Raw genomic sequence first — 7,219 nt, 5'->3', positions numbered from 1 at the left:
GTATTGAATAATTTTTTAAAAGATTTTGTTTATGGGATGCCTGGGTGGTTCAGTTGGTTAAGCGGCTGCCTTCGCTCAGGTCATGACCCCAGCGTCCTAGGATCAAGTCCCACATCCAGCTCCTTGCACCGCAGGGGGCCTGCTTCTCCCTCTGCCTCTGCCTGCCACTCTGTCTGCCTGTGCTCGCTCTCTCTTGTTCTGACAAATAAATAAATAAAATCTTAAAAAAAAAAAAAGATTTTATTTATTTGAGAGAAAGGGAGAGAGCGCGCGCGTGCGCACAAGTTGGCGGAGGGGTGGGGTGGCGGAGGTAGAGGAAGAAGCAGACTCCTTGCTAAGTAGGGAGACTGATCCAGAGCTGGGTCCCAGCACCCTGAGATCATGACCTGACCTGAAGGCAGACATTTAATCAACTGAGCCACACACGAGCCCCTGAAGAATTTTTTTATTCACCTGCTTTAACTTTTTTGTCTTACCTATACCTTTCAATGATTTGTGGCTCCTCTTTTTTGTCTTTATTTCCCCTTTTAAATTTTTTGCCTCCATTTTTGTGTCTTCTTTTCATCGATCACCTGTTTGTTATAAGTTTACATTCATTTGGGTTACTTTCCTTAGAAAGAAGGTGAAAAGCATAATCTGTTTTACTAATGCTTATGTTTCCTCCTAGATACTCTATAGCATGGTATAGTTTGGGTAAAATGTGGGCAAGAATCCTCAGTAGAACTGGTGTATTCTTTCTGAGCAATGGTTAAGTCCTATCTCTGCTGTATTATATAAGTTATTTATACTCTCTGTTTCACAGCATGGTAGTTGTAGTTTCCTGATAAGGTCATTGAGAAGAATAAATAAGTTAACATATGCAAAGTGTAGGGGCCAAGAGCAGGCTACCCCAAGATGGGCCATTTTGGCATACAGATTAATTTTAATTAGAAGTAATCAAAACCCAGCAGCTGCAGAAAAAGTTCTCTGCCTCCCCTTCAACAGCTTGGATTTACGTTGAAAAGGGTGAGAGGTATTAACAGAGACTCCCTGTTACCTAAGAAACTTATCTCAACAATAGGGCAATCACTGTTTTTTTATAACATGTCTTTTCTCCTTCCTGCCCCTGGCCTTCCTCCTCTTTGTGTCCTCTGACCCAACGTGTCTCTGCAGTTCAACTATCTAAGCCTCATGTTGCTCATTGTGCTTAGAATTTCATGTCTGTGTGGGTTCCCTGTGCATATGCCTATTAACTTTCATTTTCTCCTGTTATTTTTTCTCATGTCAGTCTGATTCTAAGGGCAACCAGACCCCTGGAGTCAGGTTTGGATTTATCTTCTGTACAGAGATACTTCTGGCTTCTTGGGTTAACACTGAATTAAGAATCTTTCACGTGTACACGTTGATAGATTCAGCATGAGGTAAAATGGTATATTTTTGCCCCTTTTCTAAAAAAAACTTTAGAATTCATTTGCGCACATATTCTCCAGTTTTCCTTTTGATATAAATGAGTAAATCTTTACAGTTCTTTTATAAACCATCCTTCCCTTCCAATTTTGACTTTCCAGTTGGTCCTCTGAGGAATGCTGAGGTCTGAGTCTCAATTAAGGTGTGGAGGCCATGACAGATGGAGAGACAAGGCTCTAAGAGAAGTGGCATTCTCTTGCAAATACCTCTCTCCAGTGAGATCAGTCCGTATCTTCTAGCTGGGAAGGATTCATTTCATTAGACAGAATGAGGGAGGCTCAGTGGATTCAGGGATTGGAGACATTCTCTATCTTTGATATCTGACAAAAGTTGAGAATTCTATTTCTTGGGGTTTTGCTTTTTCCCAATCAATGTCTTAACTTTCACAACCTTCAAATAGGAGATGGATTAAAACTTCATTGTTAATTTAGGTGTTTGAAAGTTTGATTTTTTACTTTGATTTTTGACTACATCTATATTGTGGCCATTAGAGATAGATTTGTTAGAACCGCTGTATAACCTTCCTAATTCTCTGGTCATTCTTGAGATTAAGAATTTAAAACCCTAATTCCATAATAAAAAGTGTTCACTGGGGTTTTAGGAGGTGAACATTCCATCCCACAGTCAATGTGTTTCGCATGTCATAGGTAGAATTTAAAGGCAGTCAGTCACCACTTGCTCTGCCAACACCACACCTTCAAGCAACATTTTATTCCAAGTGAACACAGATAATAATTTAAGTTTCCTTAGATTATCAGTATCCTATCCTTTAATGCTACCCAGGTTGTCACTGCTCAAAACCAACAAATGAAATGTAAACAATCTCAAATTCTCAACCTTGAAAATCTGTTGTCCCTAGCCACTTCTGTGGAACCAAATACTAGGTCTGTCAAGCTTCAGTTGAAGATAACAGAAATCTCTCTACCTAGTGTAAGAAAAGGGATATAATTCAGGAAATTAGATGCTTCTAAAAGAATTGGATGATCTAGGGGCACATGCCTTTATCTCTGGTCATGATCCCAGGGTCCTGGGATAGAGCCCCACATTGGGCAGCCTGCTCAGCAGGAACCCAGCTCCTCCCTCTGCCACTCCCCTTGCTTGTGTCCTCTCTCTCGCCGTGTCTTTCTCTGTTAAATAAATAAATAAACTCTTAAAAAAAATTGGATGATCTAGAAAACCAGTCTTAGGCTTGACTACTATAAAGGACTCCCAGGAGAGCAGTGCACCACTGGTCTACCAAGAGGTCTGGTATCTCTGCCATGGTTAATTAGTTGGGAAATCAAGAATCTGCCACCATAATGGTTGCTTCAGGACTTCACTATGGCAGCCATGATTTATCCCTGCAATCAGATGACCCATATCTTGCTCCTCAATATGTATGAAGCCGGGTGACCAGGTACTGGGCAGAAAATGTGAATATCTCCATCACTGGCCTTGCAGATATAAGGAGCACCACTTTCTACCTTCCTGTAATGTATCTTCAACTTATATCCATGTTAATACATTTAAGCCTATGGCATTTTTTAGAATTAGTGCAGAGCAATAGATCAAAGTTTATTTAACTATTCCCATAGGATGGACACTTAGGTTGTTATTTTTCAGTAATATAAACAATGCAGCAATGAATGTTTTGATTCAGCCTCCTTAGGCACACATTGAGAGTTTTTATACAGTAAAGAAACAAATAAGTACAATTTCTGAATCATAGGGCAGGCTTATCTTCAGTTTTAATAGATACTATTGAAATGTTAAATTGTTTTCCTGAGTAGCAACACCAATTTACGCTCTCACCCATAATATCTAGCAATACCTACATAAATTTTGTAATTCCATTTCTGGGGGTTTCACTTTCTTGCCAATATTTGATTTAAACTCTTGCCAGCATTTGGTATTATCAAACTTTGTTTAAATTGCCTAATTTCACGGGTAAAATATCCTACTGTATCATTTGAATTTGTATATTTTGATTATATGTGAGGTTGAGCATCTTTTTACTTATTTAATATTTTAATTTCATCTTTGACTTTTCAGTTTACATCTTTTGTTCATTTTTGGGGGAGTTTATTCCTTTTTTTCCCCTTGATTTGATTTTCCCTCAAATAATCTGGACACTACTTATGCTTTTTAATTTGTATAATTTATTTACCCTGAGGTCATAAACATATTCTTCCGTATTTCCTCAATCTATTTTTGTAGCTTTGTTTTTCTATTTTGACTATTAATTTGTAAATCATTTATTAAATAATTCATTTTGACTTCAAAGGCTACTTTAATCATAAATTAAACTTTTATATATCCATGGTTTTTGCCTTCCTTTTTAGTTTATTCTACTGATTGCAAAATTATAAATCTGTATTAATTCTTATAGCTTTAAAATAAGCTTTTGTATCTGGGAAATTAAATATTTTCTCTTCTTAGACTTTTTAGAATTATCTTAGCAATTTTATTCTTTTTTTTTTTATATATAGCAATAAGTCTTTATTTTCATACAAGGTGCCATTGCAGGTAAACATCAGGGAACACACTGCTGTTTACAGATTCACAGAACTGAACAAACGTGTTTTAGCTTGCTGCCTTACTGTACATAGAAAACTGGTGAACAATTTCAGACACTACAGTTAGGAAATAAAATGGGTTAGCACCATTTGTCGATAGGTTTATGAATCACTCGTCAGTGTTACAGGCTATCTTCACCTGAAAGCAGAATCACAATCACTCTGGCAGTGTCTGGACAATTCTAAATAAAATGCAGGTCTAGTGAAAGCTACGATGCTCAAGCGAGAGAGACAGCCTGTCCCATTCTGAAGGGAAACTGAGGTAGAGCCGCACTGGCACATTTTTAGAGTCGATACAGCCATTTTAATTAGCTTGACTTTCCCTTACCACATATGCTGGCCATCAGCAAGAATTTCCAACACATGAGCTGAATAATGAATAAGCCTAAGATTAGAAAGCAGAATGCTGTCCACGTAACAGAACTGCTGCTTCACAACTTTTGCCCAGTTCTCACCTGTTGTCCTGCAAAATCCCCTCATCCGACAGATTCTAGCAAAGCCCGTAGCAACTATAGTGGACCTTTCCTAACCCAGCTCCAGATACTAAGTATCAGAAATAAGTGCCTGTGAAGTGGACGTGTCCATGGGGAAATGGCAGTGTTTCTACTGGAGGTAAGTGCCCAGTTTCCTCTTGATATTGTCAAGGGAATTTGCCCCCATGTAATCAGCCTGGCCCTGTTCCTTCCACTCCTTCCATTCTTCTGAGGACATAAGGAGCCTGTGCTGCAGCCAGGATCTCACCAAGGGACAGATGGTATATGGTTCCTGAGACACCTTCTACTTTTAGGTGTGAGTGGGTGTCTCTGTTCAAGCAGAGATAAAACACTGGTGGTGAAGATCCCACCACCACAGGTTGAGAAACTCTGGATGAGTCATGATGGGCTCATGGGACTCACTTTTGACACTTTTTTTTAGGATCATAAGTATAATTCCATGGTTTAATCCATCCTAGGAAATGTACAACTTTGGCATTTGCACCAAATGCTTTACATGCTGGGAGGTAGGAGTATATAGAAACGCTGCTTAGGTTATCAATAAATGGCAGATGTTTTCTGATACCTGTTGCTGCCCAGCTGTTAAGAAATGTGTTCTGTAAGACCTGTACCCCTGGGGATAAAAATATATGTTTAAAAAAAATAAAAAATTAAATTAAAAAAAAAAGAAATATGTTCTGTAAACCCTGGTCCCCCATCAAAACTGCCTTGCTCAGAAGCAAGGTGCAATAGCTAATTGTATGTTTCAGCTGAAGGCTGATAAACAAGGACTCCAGAACTGAAGCAGTCAGGCCACGGTGATAATTTTTCTTGCTCTAAAAGATTATGGTATTTGCTGGGACCATAGTGTCTGCCTCCATGAACACACATTCTGAATACTCTGCAAATGACCAGCAATGGAGTTTAGTTAACATGACCCAAAACTCAGGCCTCTTCATCAAGGTTAGATGTGCAGAATCGCCACTGTCCAAGACATCTACAGTGATGACTTCATCAAAGACTGTCTCTAAAATTTTTCTCATGGAGTCTGAGATCTGCGGGGTGGCAAGCACAGCCAGCTTCCTAGTGGGCCTGAGTTGTTTCAGAGACAGCCAGGACCAAGACTCCTTTGGTGTAGGCATCGTTTGTGGTCAGTGTCACAAAGGCCTGTCATGGTGCTGCCAGGAGTGGGGGCAGTGGGGAGGTAGGGGGTGGGGAGGTGGGAGGCGGTCCCCACAGCTGCAGGTTGCTGGTTGGGAGAAGGTGAGTGCCCAGGAGTGTGGCCAGGGAGGAGACATGGCGGGCAGCTATTTTATTCTTTTATATGAATTTCTGACTTAATTTTAAAATTTCCATATGTATTTTGGGATTTTTATTGGATTAAATAGATTTATAGAATAGTCTTCTATTGGTTTTATATTCCTTAAAATACTGATTCATTGTATTGATAATATGGTACAGTTCTTTTAGTAAACTTTTAATTTTACTTCAATAAATATCTTCTACATTTTATATTAATTCATGTATTTGTCAAGATAAGTTACACTAGATGCTGTAACAAACAATCCCCAAATGTTTTTATTCAACTAACATGAAGATAGAAGCAGTTTCTTTTTTTAATTTAAATTCAACTAATCAACATATAGTGTATTAGTTTCAGGTAGAGTTCAGTGATTTGTCAGTTGCATATTATACCCAGTGCTCATTACATCATGTGCCCTTCTTAATGCCCATCACCCCGTTACCCCATCTCCCTACCCCTCTCCCCTCCAACAATCCTCAGTTTGTTTCCTATGGTTAAAAGGCTCTTAGGGCTTGTCTGCCTTTCTGATTACATCTTGTTTAATTTTTCCCTCCTTTCTTCTATTCTCCTCTGCTTTGTTTCTTAAATTTCACCTATGGGTGAAATCATATGATAACTGTTTTTCTCTGATTGACTTTTTTCACTTAGCATAATACCCTCTAGTTCCATCCACATTGTTGTAAATGGCAAGATTTATTTTTGATGGCTGAGTAATATTCCATTGCATGTATATGTGTGTGTATACCACATCTTCTTTATCCACTCTTCTGTCAATGGACATCTGGGCTCTTTCCATAGTTTTGCTATTGTGGACATTGCTTCTATATACACTGGGGGGCAGATGCCCCTTCTGATCACTACATTTGTAACCTAATAGTGCAATTTCTAGGTCATAGCGTAGTTCTATTTTCAACTTTTTGAGGAGCCTCCATACTTTTTTCCAGGGTGGCTCTGTCAGCCTGCATTCCCACCAGCAGTGTAACCATATTTGTTGTTTCCTGTTTTGTTAGTTTTAACCATTCTGACTGGTGTGAGGTGGTATCTCATTGTACTTTTGATTTGTATTTTTCTGATGCTGAGTAACTCCCCAAATCTTACTTACATCATAGTACAATGTGGACCAAGTTGGTTTGCATTCTGCTTGACTCAGCCATTTTGGGAACCTAGATTGACAGCTCTGCCATTACCAGTGAGGACTTCTAGATTGCTCTGTGTCTTACGCCATCTAGTAGGCAAATAGAGAAGAGAGTGTGAAAGATAATTTGGGGGATTTTTTGGCCAGAATGAAATGGTATGCATAACTGTTGTTGTACTCACAACTCAGTCAGTTGCCCCACATTTCTGGAAGAGATGCAAGGAAAGATTCCTCATGTAAGCCCAAGAGGTAAATAAAATGATTTTGGAAAATTCTTAAAATTGCCTCACCCAACTACATAGAAAAT

General features: G+C 39.0%; 1 pseudogene across 1 annotated transcript; it reads right to left on the bottom strand.

Annotated features, from left to right (window-relative positions):
- Positions 1–4,604: 4,604 nt before the first annotated feature.
- Positions 4,605–5,553, bottom strand: LOC309868711 (glycogenin-1-like; annotated as a pseudogene). Its single transcript has 2 exons — positions 5,181–5,553; positions 4,605–5,100 (listed from the first exon to the last, which is right to left on the bottom strand). The product of its transcript is annotated as a glycogenin-1-like (transcript).
- Between the last annotated feature and the right edge of the window lie 1,666 nt (positions 5,554–7,219).

This window comes from Mustela nivalis (assembly GCF_964662115.1).
Source record: "Mustela nivalis genome assembly, chromosome: 7".
Taxonomy (NCBI): Eukaryota; Metazoa; Chordata; class Mammalia; order Carnivora; family Mustelidae; genus Mustela; species Mustela nivalis.
The sequence above is the reverse complement of the archived record's forward strand: the minus strand, read 5'-3'. Positions and strand labels throughout refer to the sequence as shown.